This window comes from Ruditapes philippinarum, unplaced genomic scaffold (genome assembly GCF_026571515.1).
Source record: "Ruditapes philippinarum isolate M1 unplaced genomic scaffold, ASM2657151v2 ctg6638_1_1_1_1, whole genome shotgun sequence".
NCBI classification, from domain to species: domain Eukaryota; kingdom Metazoa; phylum Mollusca; class Bivalvia; order Venerida; family Veneridae; genus Ruditapes; species Ruditapes philippinarum.
This window is the reverse complement of record NW_026861074.1, coordinates 19,483-39,572: the sequence shown is the minus strand read 5'-3', so window position 1 is coordinate 39,572 and position 20,090 is coordinate 19,483. Positions and strand designations below refer to the sequence as shown.

Below are 20,090 nucleotides of genomic sequence, written 5' to 3'. Positions count from 1 at the left end.
TTTAAAAGGGGGTCATGACTTTTCATGCAAATTGCAGAAGTCCAGCTTTGTTCAATAGAACTGGTATTACCTTTTTCATTGTAAACTTGAGCTCCTTGTTTCCTATCGCCCCTGGCTCAGTTTTTGCTATGGTAACATCCCTTCTCCAGCTAGCCTCTCCTGCAAGTGACAATCTGAAAGAGTAAACACACAACATTCCTATTATGGTGAAAGCAGTTAAGTATGCAAAGATAAAATGGTCAAATCCAGCAAGCTTGCATAAGGTTTACTAATTTAACGGGGTCAAAAAGTTAATGTTTTAAACAGTTCATAGAAAAAGATATTTCAAAGAACAAATTAAGTTATTTATACTAATTAACTACTTAAAAGATGTTAAATATGCAAATACAAGGTAGAATAAGACAACTGCATGAATTGTTAGCACTCGTCTGCTACTGGCAAATTTTTTATAAATATTCTGAGTTAAAAGGGCACATAACTCCTAAAATTTTGCTTTCAGGATAATGTCCCTTGTCTAACAACTGTCCCTTGTCATGATAATTATCCTATTCTCAAGGCAATTTACGAGGCCCCATAAGTTTCTCACATTAAAATACAATATAATAACAAGTACTTCAAAAAAGCAACCCCAAACAAAATGAAATTCATACTTCTTTTTTTTCATGATTCTGTTTTCAATCAGAAGATTTTCCAAACTCGACCCCTTCTTTAAGTTCGAAGAATTTCGGAGCTTTATCCTGTCTCTCTATCCTAGTGGCTTCCTTTTGCTCATCAACATGTCTCTTCCACTGTTGTTATCTGCAGCAGTCCAAGTATGTTCATCATCAGAACTACTGTCACTGTAGCCACCCTGTTCCTTGGCGTAACCCTCATCCTAAAACAAACAAGAACACCTCATGCTGTGTAAATGCTCATCTGTTATAAGTCAATAAAAAACAAGTTTTTACAAAATATTCTTAGTTGAAAAAGGAACATATCTAAAAAATTTGCTTTCAGAAATAATGCCCCTTGTCTTACAACTGCAGCTAGTCATGACAAACAAGTATTGTGAGGTTCTTTTCGATATCTTTCCAAATGTTTGAATAATCAAATGGGCTACATTAATGTTTTTACACGACAACAATGAGACAGCCATCATAAAAGCTTAACTTTTTCTTTGAAACAGATTATTTACTCTTTGAAACAGATGAGTAAATTAAATGGCTGGCCATGAAAACTAACTGGTAATTACATGATTTCTCTGCAAGTGATTGACTACTTATCTCACATGATTTCTAGATCGGCGGTGAGAGACAAATGGTTATTAGACTCGATGTTTGAGATCACAGACACTTGTAATTTTCCCTCACCTGAGGATCAAACCAGGGACCCCTGGATTAAAATCTTCTGAGAGCTAAGCGGGTGGACATAAGTGATGCCTGTATCAGGAATGGAACCATAGACCTATTACTTCTTAAGCCAGCATTAGTCCAAAACATTTGATACAAAATCAATAGGTTTGTAAAAAAACTAATCAAAATTTTTTAAATCAAATGATGGACATAGACTAATCGCAACAGGTCATTTGGACATGTTTAGCTCTGATTACATAAACAAAATGGCCAAAATGGCCCTAGATCGCTCCCCTGACCCAACAAACTCATCTAGGCAATTACTTAGACAAGCATCCTGACCAAGTTTAATGAACAAATGTGGACGGCCGACAGACGACTGACATTCAACGGTCCTAAAAGCTCACCTGAGCTAGCTCAGGTGAGTTAAATAAACTTCCGATTATTTACCTCCACTTCATTAAACTGGTCCTCTAACTTCTGCTGCTTCTTCTTTTTGGCCTTATCAAGTTTCGACACAACCGGATTCAGCAGTTTATACTCCTCCGACTCCTTATTGATCTGGAAATCCGGATTCTTGAACATATCCGAGAAACGGTTATCTTTAAGCAAGGTGAGACCAGCTCTCATCGTCGTTTTCTTCTGCACGATGCTATCCTCAACGTCCAGTAATTTCTCGGCCAGTTCTCTATTTACTTTAGGTAATTTCTGAAATATTTTACAAGAATAAATTAAATGTATATCTTAGTATTAATAATGTAGTTTTTTAAGTAGAAGGTATTTTCACTGACTTATTTACATTTCTTTGCTTACAAAATAAATACCATTTTTTAGCACTTATAATTTTCTAAAAACATACTAGGAGTTCCAAAAAAATTGTCATTCCCTCCTAAAACAAACCAATATAAAATTAATTTTACGATTGGTTGGTATCAATGTAACGATATCGTTTATTGACTTACAATAATAGGCAAAAAAAAAAAATTTTTGCAAAAACATAAAAAGATATGGTTCCCTTACCTTCACAACGAACCCTGTTAGCTCTTTCTGCCTCAATCTTTCTCTGATCTTACTGCTTCCTGTACTCTTCATAAGCAAATGGCTCAAGCTAAAAAGACTTGGCCTGTAAATAATATGTAATTTTCAAAATATTTATCAAGTTATAATTATCAAAAACAATTCTAATGAACCCAAAGACAGTTCAGATAGCTCAATGATGTTTGAGCCCCCCTAAGCAAAGCTTTAGTTTTTTTGTTTTTCTTTATAATTTCATTTTTTTATAAAGTTTTTACTTTGTATGACTGGTTAGAAGCTGGAACAACCTAAAAAAATACTCTCATATTAGCAAAGGTTTAAAATTTTGGGGCTAAGGAGAAACTGTTTTGGTGCGCCCCTGAAGGTTTTTTTAAACCAATGGCCCACAACCGAGAAAAGGCGATTTTTAACCCACTCAATTTTCCATACATCAAAAAGATCCTAAAAATTTTTTTAAAAAATTACTAAAAACCAAAATTTTTCATTTCATCTTTTTTTTAAAATTCAAAATTTCTTAACAAAAAAATCCCCTACGGGAGGGGGCAAAAAAGTTTTTTTAAAAATTAATAAGAAAATTCCCCACCTTTTGGACACGAATCGAGGAAGAAACCATGCATTTAACCTTTTAATTTTAACCCCAAACAAATGATTTTAACCCCCGATCCTCCAATTCTTTCCTTGTCACGAACTTATAATCATCATACACTGAAAAATTTGAAATCAAATAACATCTTAATAACAAATTTGGGGTTTATGTTGCAAAACCAACACTGTTAAGGTCATATGATGAACTTTTGTGTCTGTTCTTGTACTACTAGATTAATGCAGTGGTTTTAAGCCATCAAAGCAAAAAGCCAAGAAGATATGCTGAGTGAACATATAAATAGACAGGACAAAAAAAATCCGAATATCCCCAGCCACCAGAAATCTATACATCAGGGTGTTTTGCCACGGTTTATGGATAGGGGCATGGTATAAAATGTATGTCATATACTAAAGTGAGAATGATACTGTCAAATTCAAACTTTTAAAATTTTATAATAATCCTTTAAAATCTTTGGTCTACTAAAATCAAAATAGAAATTACCTATAGCAGCATTGCTTTCTTCCAGCTCCTCTGTGAGGTTGTCCAAGAAGGAACACCATCTTGGCGCCGTACCTAGAGACTAATAGAACAGAAAAAGGGGTCTTAAAACTCCAACAAGGGAGACAACAAAATCCTTGGTGAAATTTATCATGTAAGACACATTTAACACCCTTGTTTTGTCTAGTTAGACTATATTGTATAGGGCTGTCATTGATGGAAAATTTTGTATCGATATACCGAGACAAATATCGATGATACATCAATATATCGACTTTGACAGTAGATTCAATGAAAAACATATACAGTTGACTCTCAATAAGTCAAAATCGCTTTACTCGAAATTCCGCCTTAGTCGAATAATTTCTAAAGTCCCATCAAATTTCCTTCTTTATCTTTGTATTTTAACTCCGCTTAGGTCAAATTTTGACTTACCGAGACTCCTGTTTAGTCGAAAAGAAAATTTGGTCCGTCAATTAAAGTACAACATATGTTCATCTCAATTAGTCGAAGTGTGAAAACAGCCGACTGATCAAAGGTCGGCGACATCAAGGTGAAGATGTTGTCACTCGAGTGATTTACACGTTTCTAGTAATTTTTAATTGCGGTCATCATGTATTATTAAACAGTCGTAAAAGTGGCTTTAATCCGTTTCAGGACTTAATTGGTTTTAACAGTTAGATAACTAAATTAAAAAAATTTAATTACATTTTTTTGGCTTTAAGAAAGTTGACTCGTGCCAGTCTGACGGGGTGGTTACTTAGTCAAATAAACAGCCTAGGTATTGATGTGTGTTATCAACGTAAATAACATTTGTATAATTAATGTTCCGTTCATAATTGCATACATTAATTTGTACTTCCGGTTCACGATAGTTGCTAATTTCAATTTCGTCCGATAAATCAATTAAATCAAATATAAAATTGTGGGTTTATGTTTCACTATTAAATATACATTGTACATATATTAAATTTTGAATGATATAATTTTTGTTCATCTATAGTTTGTAGTTGTAAGTTATTTGCCGTTCATTTCAATGGTCAATATTGCAGCATTGCCACTAACAACAATAACAACCTACTTCTTTACACATTCAATCAGGCACATGTATATACATGTACGAATGTCAACGATATGGCGGTAGTTCCACATTACTCGAATTCCGTTTCTCTCGAAGTAAAATGCCCAGTCCCTTGGATTTCGAGTTACCGAGAGTCAACTGTAATTATGTGTTATAAATTGGGATCATGGTGTTATGCATGCTTGTATTACACATTACAAATACTACAAACTAACAGAAAGTTTCTTTTTTTCTGTTATTCTTGTCACTGACATTTGAAAATGGAGTTTAAAGTTCAAGTTAGCAAAGAAAACTAGAACAAGAACGTGTTTGTTAAACACAAATGCCCCCGGCTCAGATTCTTGTCAGTAGCAATATTTCAAAAAATGTTTACCCGTTCACTCAGTTATGGACAGAAAAATTGCCAAAAAATTGTAAACACAAGTTATATAGCTTGACAAAGTCATGGCATTTTGTAATTGTGAAAAATATAAGTTGCCAAGTCATTGCTCCGACTTGTGAAGTTGAAAAATATTCAACTTCATGCAAGTTATCTTCCTACCAAATATGAAATACATCTGTCATTAAATAAAGACTGTATGGGCAAAGGTGTAAAAATCTATTTTGAGCACTGGTGACCTTGACCAAACTGATCCCTAACTCTATCTAAAAGAAGAATACCATGTAAGTTATCTTCCTACCAAATATGAAATACATCTGTCAATAAATAAAGGCTGTATGGGTAAAAGTGTAATAATCTATTTTTAGCAGTGGTGACCTTGACCAAACTGACCCCTTACTACATCCAAAGGAAGAATAACATGCAAGTTATCTTCCTACCAAATATGAAATACATCTGTCAATAAATAAAGGCTGTACCTTGACCCACTGATCCCTACCCCAATCAAAAGGATGAATACCATGCAAGTTATCTTCCTACCAAATATAAAATATATCTGTCACTTAATAAAGGCTGTATGAGCAAATCTGTAAAAATCTATTTTTAGCACTGGAGACCTTGACCCAACTGACCACTAACTCCATCAAAGTTTATGTTTCTATCAATTATAAATAACATCTGTCAATAGAATAAGGTCAATACACCTGTAAAAATATATTTTTAACATTGGTGACCTTGACATTGGTAACATTGACCTTGACCCAAATGACCCCTTACTACACCCAAAGAAGGAGGACCTCCTTTGGCATGTTTGTATTAAACTAAGACATCAACTAAAAAATAAAGGCTGTATGTGCAGCAAGAGCGATCAGTAATCACATGTGTCGCCTCATGATGGCCAATTTCATGTTGGGACAAATTTTGTGACAGACGGACAGACAGACGGACAGTGCACAACTAGACCTGGTACTGATCATTCCTGTAAAGTTTGGATAAAATTGCACCAGTAGTTTATGAGGAGTAGTCCGGACAAGCTTTTGCGTATCTGGCAACACACAGAAAAAAAACACCTTTTTATCAAAGGGCCATAACTCAGCCAAAAATCATTAAACTGGAAAACCCGTGCAATATGCACAAGGACTTGAGCTACAGATCAATCCTGTAAAGTTTCATTGAAATTGCATTAGTGGTATAAGAGAAGTAGTCCGGACAAACTTTAAAAATAAAAATTATTAAAGGGCCATAACTCAAACAAAAATCATTGAACCAAAAAATGCTGACAATATGCACAACTAGACTTGGTACTGATCATTCCTGTAAAGTTTGGATGAAATTGCACCTGTAGTTTATGAGGAGTAGTCCGGACAAGCTTTTGTGTATCTGGCAACACACAGAAAAAGAAACCTTTTTATCAAAGGGCCATAACTCGGCCAAAAATCATTCAACCGGAAAACCCTTGCAATATGCGCAAGGACTTGAGCTACAGATCAATCCTGTAAAGTTTCATTGAAATTGCAATAGTGGAATAAGAGAAGTAGTCCGGACAAACTTTAAAATTAAAAATTATTAAAGGGCCATAACTCTGACAAAAATCATTGAACCGGAAAATGCTGACAATATGCACAACTAGACTTGGTACTGATCATTCCTGTAAAGTTTGGATGAAATTGCACCAGTAGTTTATGAGGAGTAGTCCGGACAAGTTTTGTGACGGACGGACAGACAGACAGACAGACAGACGACGGAGAAGTGATCCCTATATGTCGCCACTACTCCGTAGAGGTGCAAAAATTGAGAAATATTTATATTTATTTTTTAAACCAGTGACCTTGACCCTAGAGACCGCTTACTCCACAAAAAATTAGAGGACCATCAAAGGTATCCACCTACTAAATTCCACCTACTAAATATGAAAGATATTAAAGAAATTAAGCAATTAGGAGAAATTTAAGATAAATCCAACTTGCCGAAATAGGTTAACCAGACAAGACCCTATTTTCAAAGTGAAAAAAGGGAAATAACTGGGAAATATGGATGACACAGTTATATAACTTGGCAATATCATGTACTTTGTATTGATAAGTAAGTGTGGAAATTATAAAGCTATTAGTATAGATAGAACTTAAAACATTTCCAACTTGCCGTTTTAGGTTAACCATTATTCATTTTCTAAGTGCTGAAAAGAGCAATAACTTGGTAAATATGAAAGCCAGAGTTATGTAACTTGCCCAGATCATGTACTTTGTATTGATTAGTAAGTGTGTAAACTAAGAAGCCATTGGTACAGGTAGAACTTAACAAAAATCCAAATTGCTGTTTTAGGTTAACCTCATACGGACAGACAGACGGACGTCCGGCCGAAATGAAATAAAGGGCCATTTCTTTTGTTATTTTCTATTGTTTAATAGAGGGCCAATGGCTCCTTACTCTAATGTTACGGAATGAACTCTATTGTTCTCTTTTGATCTGTTTACAGTTAGATTGCCCTCTATCCCTATTCGTTAGTGCGGACAGACGGACGGACGGTTCAATTACTATTTGCCCGTGGGCATAAAAAAGTGACATCTTATAAGCCAAAATAGAGAGGTATATTAAATAACAGAAATAAATTTTTTTAGCTTGTATCGATATGTGAAAGTGTGTATCGATATTGTATCAGATGATGAATATTGATGATATATCGATAACGCGATATTCAATGACAGCCCTAATATTGTATCAGAATTATAATATCTATCATATGTTGTGGTTCAGATTAGAATATCCGTCCCAAGAGAAGCCAGCCATTGAACGGGTTCCCGAAGGAAGGATATTCCGATCCGAACCGCAAACATACGTCAGATGTTTTTTCTTACATATTCTACCATATTCCATCATATTTTAAATTCTTTACCTCAATTAAATAATTTTGCCTAGAAATTTACATCATAACGCAAGTAACTATTTTCTTGCAACAGCATATGAACTTACAACTTCATTCATTATGGCAAAATTATGTCATCCTCAGCATGCCATGTGTATAGCACATGACTCATCTGGCACCGCCAATGCCAGATGAAATTTCGGGCATGGGTAAAAATTCACTAACGGAAACGCCATTCTGATATCCAAGAAAAGCTATTTTCTAAATTTAGAAAAAGGAGAAAAACTGCATAACCTGAAAAAAACCCTACAAATTCTAGAAAGTTTAGCATTACAAAGCAGAAAATGAATACTTACCGGGAGGTAGTAAGTAAGAACTTTTGGTGCCTCGTTTGCCATGAACACAAGTCCAGAGCCAGGCACCATACACATATCATTCAGGTTGTTTCCTGGCTCGATAGCTGTGTAGGCTTTACCCTGCAATAAAATGGCAAAATTTAATAACATATTGTCACCTTAGTGCAATAAGGTAATAAATCCTTCTCAATTTAATAGCAGTTAATCAGTTATTGCTCTAAGGTGATGATTTGTAACCTGTGTATCGTTTTCTGTTCATCACTGGTATGCTGTATCCTCCGTGTTATGCTGTATCTCGATTTGAAAGGACGCCTTCTTCTGCCTCAGGTGTCATTTCAGCTACACCTTGATTGTTATTACAGTTTTTTGGTTGCACTTTTACCATGAGAGACATGCGTTATTTTTTTAATATCACTGGTCTAGAATCGTTATAATGAATTTAAAATAAAGCAAACTACCTTTTTTTGTAAACAAAATTAAATATCTTAACAAATTGACATCAGCCAATTAAAGTTCATATAAATGTCAAATTATACAATGAAAAGCAATGTTTCCAATGTATACTAAAAACTAAAAATAGCCTTACTAAGAGTATGAGTCATAATTATACAGTCAAACTTGTATTAAACGACCATGAAAGGGAAACACCAAAATGGTCTCTAAATGAAACGGTCGCTGAAGACAAAGCACGAGAAAAGACAAAAGTCGCTAAACACAGTAAAGATATAGAGAGAAAAGGATCAGGGGGAAATTTCAGTGGTTGCATAAGGCAAAAGTCGCTTAATACACATGGTCGCAAGAGCAAGTTGGACTGTATAACTTATTGAAATAAATTTAGCATACCGTATTCCTATCCCAGAGTTTCAGTATTTTAGAATCCATTGACATGACTAGGTCCAGGTGATCATGGAACATTATTTTTTTGATAGGCAGTTCATACTGATGATCTTTCACTAGCAGAGGTTTATCAGATCTGATGTCATACAATAGTACCTGAAAAACAACCAAAAAAACTTTCCTTCATACAAAGCATATAATGCCCTCAATCTAGATCCACTGATAAGTAGCCAGCATTTATTCGAGGATTTGCAAAACAGGGGAGACTTTTATTGAAAAAGTGAGAATTTATTACATTTGTTGATCTTTTTCCATCTTTCTCTATGTAAAATTTCCTCCTGGCTATGAAAAAACAAGGAACATCGCAATGCGATGCAACCAGGTTTTCAGCAAAATATTTCACAGAAGCTTTGTCATGAAGGGGCATTTGTTTTTAATTGAACTTTTAGGAGGAATTATGGCTTTTTTAATATTCCTCAAACAAAAATAATTGAGAAATTTTATGTTGTCTATTCGCCTTTTTTTCCCCAAATGTTTTAGAAAGGTAAACAGTACTTTATTTTTGCTTAATTTTTGCATTTTTGCGTCTCTTGTCATTTTCTTTTGTCAACAATATTGGCGTGTGGTGTTTTGTGCGATATCAAGAAAAGTATGTTCACAATTTTAAAAAAATACTTGAATGATGTCTTGGAAGAAACATGGAATTTAGTGAGCGCCAGGGCACTTGATGACAAAGCTTCTGTGAAAGTTTGGTCAAAATCCATTGAGAAATGTAGGAGAAGTTGCGCAATGTAGAAATTGTTCACTATATATTCTGTATAAGGAAAAAATATACAAAGGGCCATAATTCGGTCAAAATATTATCCAATCACAAAACCCGGACAATATGTGCCAAGCACTTGATAACAAAGCTTCTAAGAAAGTTTGGTCAAAATCCGTTGAGAAATGTAGGAGGAGTTGAGCACAGAAGAAATTGTTCTCTATATATTCTGTATAAGGAAAAAATATACAAAGGGCCATAATGCGGTCAAATATTATCCAATCATAAAACCCCAACAATATGTGCCAGGCACTTGATAACAAAGCTTCTAAGAAAGTTTGGTCAAAATCCGTTGAGAAATGTAGGAGGAGTTGCGCACAGAAGAAATTGTTCACTATATATTCTATATAAGGAAAAATAACAAAGGGCCATAATTAGGTCAAATATATACCAATTGCAAAACCCTGGCAATATGTGTCAGGGCACTTGATGACAAAGCTTCTGAGAAAGTTTGGTCAAAATCCGTTGAGAAATGTAGGAGGAGTTGCGCACAGAAGAAATTGTTCACTATATATTTTATATAAGGAAAAAAAACAAAGGGCCGTAATTAGGTCAAATATTATCTAATCACAAAACCCCGACAATATGCGCCAGGGCACTTGATGACAAAGCTTCTGTGAAAGTTTGGTCAAAATCCGTTGAGAAATGTAGGAGGAGTTGCGCACAGAAGAAATTGTTTACGCCCGCCCGTCCGCCCATCCGCCCGCCCGCCGACATACCTCAATCTAATAACCAGTTTTTTCCTTCGGAAAATCTGGTTAATAAGGGGGAATTCTCAAAGATATGAGTGAATCCCCCCTCCTAGACACTGGTAGCATGGCTATTTTGTAATTTCCTTAATTTTTAATTTTTATTTAGCATTGGATCTCATAAGACCATGTGGTGTAGCATTATATCACAATTACTAAGATTTACTGTTAATTTACATTAACCCTTATTATTAAGCATTTAATTGTTTAGGATATACACTGTACCATTATATCACATTTAACAATCAAATTCACCATTAATTGTAACATTAAAACTAATAACATGTTATAAGCATTTAATAACATAAGACCATGTGATTTAGCATGGAATCACATTGATTCATATGATTTTACATTTAATAACTTTTTAACATGACCAATTATTTAGATTAAGCTTCAAATCACATCAAATGATATGATTTAGCATTAAACCACGCAAGACCGTGTGATTTATCATTAAAATTCATCAACTCATGTGATGAAGCTTTTAATCACACAACACCATATGATCTAGCATGAAATCATAAAATTTGGCATTCATTCATATAATATCATATGATTTTGCCACATTAAACCATATGATTTAGCATCAAATCACATTAATTCATATGATTTAGCATTTAAATAACATTTCAAAAAATATTAATCAGTTTCATTCCTCTTCATCTGACATTAAAATGCTTCATTCAAATTTGACAGATTTTATTGTATTTCCCCTTTAAAAATCACTGTCCTGAATCCAAAACCAAATAAGTATTTTTTCTGCCCACACTCATTAACTTATCATATTTGAAATAGAGATTTACAAAAACAATGTATCTAGAATACAATACATGACATTGTCCAAGTAATTAAGAACTTCAAACATACATGCCCAGTACTGGTTCCCACAGCAAGTTGTAGAGGTCCTCTATACTTCATTGCAGTTATAGCTGGTACCCCTTTAATACTGAAATGATTGAAATAAAAAATCAAATTCAAAACATATCATAAGTAACAGAAATTATATTTTGTATTATATAGTATAATGTCTTCTGACAACTAGCAAGCCAGACATCCACATTTCATGGCCTTCTCATTACTATCAAGCCAGCAATCAACATCTTATGGATTATTGGCTGTCTGAGTCAATGTAAGCTAGTTATGATATTCTCATGACTTTTGAGACATATTAGTAACTAAAAACATTATAAGCCTGTAAGACATGGCAAGTCATGGCTTTTGAGTTACTGTAGATCAACCATGAAAACAACATGGCCTTTCAGACATGGCAAATCAGCAGACTAAACCTTGTAACCTTGTCAGACATGGCCATTTAGTCACTGAACTCACATGACCTTGAATGTACTTATTTACAACAGATTAAAGTGAACACAGAGTTACTTACTCAAGATCTTCAATGTGACTGCTGAGTGCGGTATCCAGGATTCCAGCTCTTGTCCTTACTCGTGGGTCAAAACATTCTACAGTACCCTGTAAACGAAACATAAGTTAATAATGTAAATACTCAATATAGTTGTCAATGAAAAGCATGTATTAAACACAGCCAATAATTATATAACTTTAATACTTAAGGTATATATATGGAAAAAGAAATCCTAGTTGAATATTTATCAGTAAGGATTCATAATATAAACCTGAGAGCACACTTGAAAAAAAATTTATCCTGAATTAGTTAGCACAATAAAATAAAAATATGCAAAATTTTGGCATTATAAATATTATATATAATAAATACATTCCAGAAATATCATGACATAAGGTCATAAAATTCAGAAAGTAAAAACATCAAAAATGTCAGAAAATGCATCATCAGAGTTACCTCTCTTGTTCCACAAGCTAGCAGATGATGATAATCGTTAAACTCGCAACATTTCACTTCCTGTGCGTCGGTCACTATCGGACTGAGAAATCGACCCTGTTCCATATTAATTCTGTATACTTCTGGACTGGAATGTAGAAATAATGATACAGTGTAAACTGCATCTCCCAATTCATAACATATACTTTAAGCAGCAATTTCATTATATGCTTGTCCATATGGTAATTATTCCGGTGTCGAGAGTAAACAAATCTTAACACGAACTATTATTTTTTTTAAATCTGGTCAATCAAGACGTATCTGTAAATAATTCTGGATATGTAAAACATTATGTACATGAAAACATTAGCAAGTTCCTAATATCTAAAAATCACCAGTTAACAAAATTTTTCTAACATTAATAAAAGTATTGCTTAAAAGTCTGCTTTATGTTATGAAATATAAGATCACCAGCTTATTCTTATCATTTGTAAAGCACTTGATGATTTTCTTTAGGAAATATTATAAAACCTCATTTAGGAATGCCATAGCCATTGTGTTTTTCAGTAAGCAATCAATTATTATATTATTTTTTTTAATTCTTCTCGTTTCCAATAATTGTTGGTTTCAGTATTTATTAAGCTTATTTTTGGAATGACAACTGGTCAAATGAGTATAAAATATTTTAACTTCTTTTTATTTGTTTTGTTTGATGTTATGGTGCACAAACACAAAATCTTATTCAAAACTAAAAATGATACTGTTGGTTAATCATGTCTTTGCATTTTAATATTAAAATTCCCTCGAACTTTGAGAGGACATTCAGAAGGCATTTACTCAATCTTATAATATTTAAGATTTTGTTTGTTACTTTACAAAATTATGTCCATATCATTTGGATATTATTTGACATTTTATCAATATTTTTACCCCTCCCTTTTTGTGTAATGTTAATTTCCCATATGCCACTGAGGGTAATTCAAGTGTACCATGTGACTAAGAAATTTGTACTGTTACAGACATTAGCTGAAGGTAACAGTATTTTCCCTGGGATGATATTTTTACAGTTTTTTACCCATAAGCCCGTGTGTTATTTATATATAGTGATGTAAACATGTATTAAATCTAGTTCTTTCGGATAATAGAGTAAGAATTGTATATAGTTTGCATCTCCATACCTTACACTCGCAACATATAGGTCACAGTTCGCACTATGATATGCCAGGTCACGACCATATTTGGGTATTCTTGTTCTATAATACCTGCCAAACTGCGAGTGAAATTCAATGTAGCGATCACATTGTAAAAATGCTATCTGAAAAAAGTAAAAGAAAGCTATTAATGAGTTTTTTGGCCATTTCTGTGGCAATAATTGGGCCAAATTTACAATCTGATTAAAATCAGCTCCTAATTTATGTTATGGTTTAAGGATCTGACCTTTGCCCTCTTGTGACCTTTCAACACAAACTTTTCATTTTCTCCAAACTGAAAAGTATTTTATTGTTGGTTTCTTTTTGTCCATTTGGAAGACCATTTCTAAGACAGAATTGGTTAAGGCTTTTTGATAATGATCATATTATGGTTAAACATAAAATGACAAAAGCTTATTGCCACCTTAGTGCAGTAACAGGTTAAGTCCTTCTAAATTTAGTATGAGTTAACCAGTTATTGCACTAAAGTGATGTTATGTGCCTGAAAAGTACATCTGAAAGATCTATAATTATATCCCTAGATTAGGAAAGTTGTATGGATATCTGAATATCCAAATCAGACTGAAGATTTGACCGAGTTAAATGAAGCCCACATTTTCAAGTAAAAAAACATCAGAAATATATAGAATTAAGTAAGATATGCCTAACTCAACTCATCAAGAGGTCCCTCCCCTCCATGCCCTAGTAAAACTAGTATTCCCACAGTTTGCTTCACACCTCAGTGAATTCAATCATTCACCCCACAGCATAGTGTTAAGTTGTTATGATATTTTTTGCCATGTTCACTAACCTTGGTGTAATCTTCTGACAAGAACTGGAATTGTACGACATCTGAGTCAAGGCCTCGTTCAAACTTCATCGACATCTGTTGAACATCGTAGCACCTTACACGTGGCTTGTATGTACCTGTCAAAATACTTCTTTATTACCGGGATAAAACTATCTTTTATTTACCCTTAACCTGATGTATTTCAATAAAGGACTAAAGTCTTGTAATAGGGGTGCACCAATTCAGCTTTCTGTCGATTCTATTCTTAATTATTGCTTTGTGATTGGATTAATTCTAATTCGATTACTCTGGCTATGCTAACATTAATTTTTCTATAGGGAATTAAGAAGGAAGATTATTTAACTATACTGAAAAACACCCTAGAGTGTCAACAATTTGTGGTATGCCTTACACTTTTAAACATAACATTTTAGTGGTTACATTTACAGAAGTTTATTTGGTAATTAAGAAAGCATAACAAATGAGATGCAAGAAACATTAGCTTTGAAAACATTTATTTAATAATAGAAAAGAAATATTTTTTGTGTAAATGGTGACAACAAATTGAATTGAAATACGACTATGATGAACCCTGACTCGACTCATCAGCTTTGAAAAAGGGTTCGGCATTATCACTAGTAACTGTTTCACTCCTAACTTGTAAAGCAGAACATTCAAAATTTCAGGAATTTCAATATCAAAATACAAAAAACTTCAGATTGGCTTGACTATACTTGTACCAAACACTAACCCCTTTTTGACTCAAGTTAGGAATGAAAAGCTAAATTTGGTAATCATGATTACATGTACAAAATAAAAGTAATATAAATATACTAACCAGCTACGTAAATGTATTGCCCATCTGGAGATACTTGTACACAATGACTGACGGTTGGCATATCAAAGTCTTGGATGAGCTCAACTCGACGCTGTATGTCTGAAACCAAACAAACAGAATTAACTGAAGTGTTGAAATATACCCACAGATAAATTCAGTATAAACTTAACATTTTCATGAGCCTTATCTCAACACTAGCAATCCTTAGGTCAAGCGTCATACTAGTTATCTAAGGAATACTAGCTGGATGGGTTCAAACCCCTTCAGGGGAAAGCTGTTGTTTCCTTGAGCAAGAAACTTGCACAGAATCATTGCATAGTTGGTTATAGGAATAGATTCATGAGAGTGTCTTTAAGCTTTTAGCTTCCTACATAATCAAATTAAAATCAATTCAGTGCATAGCATATCGAAAATATCAGATCACAAAATTAATATCAAAGATACACTGATGTTTCAATATTTATTTTTAATTACTTGTCTGTAATTCATATTCAAGCCTGTTCTGTAAAATTAATGTTCTGCTCATTATATGCCTTGTTTATAAATGCCCATTTTTCTTGACCATTTTTTTGTCATCACTGTTATGAAATATTTCCATGAAATATGTCCATTTCATAACAACAGCACAATGTTAGACATGGACACCTGCTTCTGTATAATTGTATGTTTGTTTCAAATGCGTATCGATTACTGACCTGCAAATATCAATGATACATCCAAATTGTTTCTATCAATGACAGCTCTACATGTAGGTAACCTTAGGTTTGAGACACTTAAAACACCTTTATAAATGAAACAAGGGATTCAAACTTACCCACATCCTGTTTCTGCAGCGATCTCTTTCGTCTGTCGGAAAGCCACTGTAATGAAATATAACTTGATAATCATGTTTGCCATGCCTACATGTAAGAATACATTTCTTTTCACAGATAATCACATAATTATGCACAATTACCTCTGCTCAGATGCAAGAGTGTCTACTTTAGTACTAGGGTTAAATATAGTTGACTGGTTACAGGTAACATAATCTTTGTTTGAATCCTACATGGTATCAACCATATCATCATCAGTTAAAGTATAGAACAATCAAAATATTGAAATTTGACAGTTATATTTATTTCGACCTTCTGTACTCAAAATCAAAGTCTTAAGATTTTGATTTGGGAATGGCTAGCTGTATAGGTCCATTCTGCTAGAAAAAAGTTCAATTTGATAACCATGTGAATATCGCTGCTACGATTCAAATACTCCACAGTCAGCATGATTCATATAAAATGGATAACACTTCCTATAAAAACCTTGTATATGCTAGTGAAAATATTAGTAGTATATATGCAGATGTTAGAGATGGTGAAACTTAAAGTTTCAATTCGATATAGTTTAATACGAAATTTTCTGTTTTCCTGAGGGTTTGAGCTTTAAGTTGCTAGAACCAGCAAATCTGTCGACTAAAGACTTTGTAAACAAGTATGTGACATGATATAGAAAATAGCAGTTAATTAATCAAGGCCGTCCAAATCAATTGTCTCTAATGCCCTGGTTGTCCCGAAGCCTGTTTGGACAAGTGATATTCTTTCAAGAATTTACTTGATAGGCATCAATCCCATCATACAGACAAGTATAGAAATAGCAAATGATTCTGTCAATCTGATAAAACAGACAAGTAAGTCAAATTCAGATTTCCCAACCCTGAATTAATGTGAAAAGGTTTAAGCTTGAAAGAAAGTACATATGATCAGACAGTATCATACATTTATTTATTAGAATAATATATATCTTCAATTTTGACTGAATGACATCAAACAGAGATGACTTGCATCTTTAAAATGATGTGGGTCAGTTATGTTTACATTTTGTAGCTTCTTATCTTTAGGGAATTGAAGCATAAGTAAAAAATAACTTTTTTTGAAGCATAGCCTGGGGTTCTAAGATATCACGGTAGTTAACGTTTATCGGAAAATATTCAAATATAAGTATCATACATGCATGAGATATTTCTTTCTATTAAATAAGTGAACTTTTTCCAAAACTGTTTGTAAAATTTATTTCAAAAGATCCAATAAAAATGTCTTATTTAAAACTATTTCCAATGCCTGCCATTTTGGGTAATTTCAGAAAAGGCTACTATTTTATTTAGTATCACGGTAATCCACAAAAATGCAAGTATGGAAGGTAAGATGAGTCAAAATCTTCAAATTAAGTTATGCGCTAGAAATGTGTCCATAGGACGCGGGTGCCTCCACACGCCACTGGTCTGTCAATCTTATGACTCTAGGTCAAACATTTTTTGGACTACATGTGTCACAAGTTGAAAACTAGAAATCTTTTACTAAGTAAAGGGCAAGAACTTTACAAATACTGAACAAATCCACAAGCAAACCACAAGGTGCATAAGTACACAGTCATGCTGACTAACATTCTTGTAAACTTTCAGGCCTACAAGTAAAATACTTTTTGAGCTATGCATGAACAAGTTGAAAATTGCAATTTATACTACTGTAAGTCAAGGGCAATAACTCTAACAAAACTGAAAAAAATCCACATGCAAAGTCCCATGTGCATAGCTTCACAGTGATGTTGATCATTATTCCTAAAATGTTGGTTGATTCCAACTAAAGCACTCAAGGAACAAATAACACAACATAATGAAACAGTTTTTACTAAGTCAAGAGCAATAACTCTACAAATACTGGATAAATCCACAAGCGAAACCCAAGGTGTATAACTACATATGCTGAGCAACATTCCCGTATGGTTTCATGACTCTATGTCAAATCCTTTTTGAGTAACATGCAACACAAGTTGAAAATTGCAAATTTTTACTAAATCAAACAATAACCCATTATAAGGCCACTGGAAACAAACACTTATTTTTGTTAGGCCTCACTAAAAATACTAAATAAATCCACACAAAAGTACCCAGGTGCACAACTGCACATGCTGATCAACATTCCTGTTAAGTTTCATGACTCTAGGTCAAATACTTATTGAGTTACGTGCGACACAAAAGAGAACGGACGGATGGACAGACAAGGGTAAATCCAGCGGCACGGAATACCCAAATATACCCAAATATTGCCCATATATAGCAATATTCATTTTTGTATGTATAAAATACAGATTATAATGAGAAAATGAATTAATATTTATAACATAGTATGACTTTAAAGCGGCTATAACTTTCATTCATTCTGTTGAAATGGGCAGTTCAGATGTTGTAAGAAAATAATCTTGTGACATTGGTTTATTTAGGTACATGAATGAATATACTAGCAATATATGATAAAGATATGATAAAAATTGTTGTCAACATTTTTTTTTTTTGTATAACTTTGTTCAAATTTCATACAAGTGTCCATCGTATTATTTTTTTTAATTTAATATAGCTTTAGTGGAGTATACTGTATTTGGGTACCGTAGATTCTATATTTTGGTGATAGGAAAGTGTATATTTGGGTATGTTTGATTTTATCTTAGCGAACGTTTATATTGTAATTCATAATAAAAACAGCACTTTTTGTTATTAAACATTTATTTTTAGTATATTTGGACATTATTTCTAGTATATTTGGACAATATTTGTGTATATTTGGGCAATATTTGGGTATTTCGTGCTGCCTGGTAAATCTAAATGCCCCCTAAAGTGGGGGCACAAAAACTTCCAACAGTTAACTTCCAATAAAATTAAAACTATGTGCAGACGATATGTCAGTTTATGTGATTATTACATATATTTTACTTCACTGAGGGAAGAAGTAGTGAAATATCGGTCGTCAAATATGAAGATTTTATAAAAACAATTTTCTTGCCACCAATATTTTCATTTTTCACAAAATTAAATTTATTGGCAGGAACTTTGCAATTTATTGTGAAAGTAGTAGCATCTATATGCATTGGTGGGGCGTCCGTGGCCGAGTGGTTAAGGTCGTTGACTTCAAACCACTTGCCCCTCACCGCTGTGGGTTCGAATCCTGACAGGGACTTTGGATTCTTTCATGTGAGGAAGCTATCCAGCTAGCTTACGGAACATCAGTGGTTCTACTCAGGTGCCCTTTCGTGCCTGAAATAATGCACGGAAGGGCACCTGAGGTCTTCCTCCACCAGTAAAGCTGGAACGTCTCGATTGAGTCGATATGACCTATACTGTGTCGATGTGACGTAAAAACCCAAAAACAAACAAATATGCATTGGTTTTACTAGCAGTCGAAGAAAATGTAAATACTGTGGTATAGAATCCGTGATTTCATAGGAACCGAGTATAAGTCTGTAAGTAAAAAAAGTTTTTTTTAAAATGTAATGGAATTCTGTTTTATTGGTAAACTGGTGTATTAGACCATCTCATGCACGCCAAACAGTGTCTGAGCCAATTCTACATCCCCGGGAGCGGTTTGAAATTAATGCAAGATAGACAGATAGATATTCAACAGTTTTCAATCCTCTTTTCTCAGGATAAAATTATTTACTCTGTAAGTTTCGATACATTTTCCATTTATTCTTACCTCTGGCAGTGATTTACCAGCACTTAAATTGTAGATCTTGACATTGTTGGGGTTAGACACTTGCATCCTCGTAAGAACGTTGAGAAAAGCTATTTAAAAATGAATTATTTCAATTTGTTATCCTTAAACACATGCAACTTCCGGTTGCAGTCTCCATTTTCCGGTGTTAATGTAAATATTCCCTCTATCATTTTATCTCTACAGGGTGCGTTAAAAGTATTACCCAATCACAAGTTCTTGGTCCCTTCGGTCCCCCTTAACTATATCGATGTTTAAAGTTTTAACAGGTGCGCATATTAATATATATACCTTGTTTTAAATATAAATCTGTTTAATATGAAAATCATAAATATATACGACATGTTTAGGATGCGGTACAAGTCAACCCGGCCCGAAATCAACCCGACCTCAAGTCATAATATAATATATAAAATTTG

The 20,090-nt window shown here is 33.7% G+C and overlaps 1 pseudogene; it reads right to left on the bottom strand.

Moving 5' to 3' along the window:
* Positions 1-674: 674 nt before the first annotated feature.
* On the bottom strand, positions 675-19,825 carry LOC132714421 (nucleolar protein 10-like; annotated as a pseudogene).
* Between the last annotated feature and the right edge of the window lie 265 nt (positions 19,826-20,090).